The sequence below is a fragment of the Elephantulus edwardii genome, unplaced genomic scaffold (assembly GCF_000299155.1).
Source record: "Elephantulus edwardii isolate Elephantulus edwardi_28Jun2011 unplaced genomic scaffold, EleEdw1.0 scaffold00119, whole genome shotgun sequence".
Taxonomy (NCBI): domain Eukaryota; kingdom Metazoa; phylum Chordata; class Mammalia; order Macroscelidea; family Macroscelididae; genus Elephantulus; species Elephantulus edwardii.
In genome coordinates, this window is record NW_006399869.1 from 3,213,550 (window position 1) to 3,215,561 (window position 2,012).

Below are 2,012 nucleotides of genomic sequence, written 5' to 3' on the forward strand. Positions count from 1 at the left end.
TTAAGTCCTGGAACAAATGCCATATATCACTGGGTTGTTTTATAGCTTGGAAGTCCCCATGCAAGGCAGAGGTGAAGGAAGGAACTGCTTATGAGGTTTTCCGTCAATTCCAACAACTAAGAAATAGTGAGAAGAGTTGGGACCTCAGAAGGCTTTTAGGACCAAATAGTAGGCTCTTGTGTCCAGGAGAGAACGACAATACTTACCAGTAATGTTAATGCTCACCCACAGCTCTTCTGGGAGGATCTAAATCATTGAAGAATCCTCCTTTGTTTCCAGCTGGGAACTGGGGCCTGTCTGTCCTCTCTGCCATGAGGACCTGATGTATTGGTTATCTACCATCTTTAAAAAACCTGATAACTTATTTTCCCTTTTTCGTGGTAGAAGCCTATTAAAATTTAGTCTTTTTGACACGATATTGTTATTGTTATTGTTGTTGTTGTTATGTGCTGTCAAGTCTCTTGTGACTCATAGTGATCCTATGTTTTGTGTCAACCTTATTGTCTCTAACACATTTATTCCCAATACTTCAGTCATTGAATTGATCCATCTCATTGAGGGTCGTCCTCTCTTGTACTATTCCTCCACCCTCCCAAATATGATGTCCCTCTCCAAGGGCCAGTCCCTCCTTGCAACATGCCCAAAATATGTCAGATGAAGCTCCAGAATCCTTTTCTCCAAGGAGAAGCCAAGTTTCACTCTCTTCAGGACAAACATGTTTGTTCTCCTAACAGTCCATGGTATATTCAACACTCTTCCCCAGCACCAGAGCTCAAAGGCATCAATACTCATTATATCATCCCTAGTCATTGTCCAGCTCTCTGATGCATAGCACACAATTGAGAAGTCTATGTCCTGGATCAGACGCACCTTAGTCTCCAGCTTGATGTAGTTTCTCTTCAGTACTCTGGAGAGGTCCCTGACAGTCAACTTACCAAGTGCAATTCATCTCTTGATTTCCTGGCTGCTGGTACTAAGAACGTTGATTGTGGAGCCAAGCAAACTAAAACTGTGAACAATCTCGATCTCTTCACCATCCATAATGATACTGCCAGTTGGCCCAGTGATGATAATCTGTTTTCTTGATGTTGAGCTTCAATTCATACTGAATGCTGCAGTCCTTGACCTTCTGCAGCAAGTGCCTCATGTCCTCGGTTTCAATAAGCAGGGTTCTGTCATAGCAACCCTGTGGACAACGAATCTGAAACTTGCCCTATCTTGCACCATCCTCAGTATCACTGTCGTGCTCAAAACCATTGACTGTGTTAATTTGTTTACTGTGTTGATCCATCTCTTTGAGGGCTCTCCTCTCTTTTGCAAACCCTGTAACTTCCCCAGCATAATGTCTTTTACTAAAAACAATTTAATCTAGAAAATGCACTGAAAGTAAATGAGGTGTAGTGTTAAAATAGTTCCCTCTCCATGCCTAACATTGGTTACACTTCCTTGAAGACAGAGTCGTTTGTTCTCTTGGCAGTCCACTGTCTATTCAGTATTCTTCACTGACACCACAATTCAAAGGCATAATTTTTCTTTTGTCACCCTTATTTATTGTCCAACTTTCAGATGCATAGGAGACAATTGAAAAGACCATGGCTTGGATATGATGTACTTTAGTCTTCCAACTGACATCATTGTTCTCTAGCACTTTGAAAAGGTCCTAGCAGCAGGAGCCTCAAATGTAACATATCTTTTGATTTCTTGACTGCTGCCACCATGGGTGTTGATTGTACGTTGTTGCTAATGTTGTTATGTGCCGTGGAGTCACTTGCGACTCATAACCACCCTATGTACAACAGCCCTAAACTCTGCACTGTCCTGTGCCAATCACACTGTCTCTGACACTCCCACCCCGATTACCCCAGTCACTGAATCAATCCACCTCATAGAGGGCCTTCCCCTCCTGCACTGTCCCTCCACCCTCCCGAGCATGATGCCCTTCTCCAAGGACCGGTCTCGCCTCACAATATGTCCAAAGTATGTTAGATGGAACCTCAGAATCCTTGCCTCCA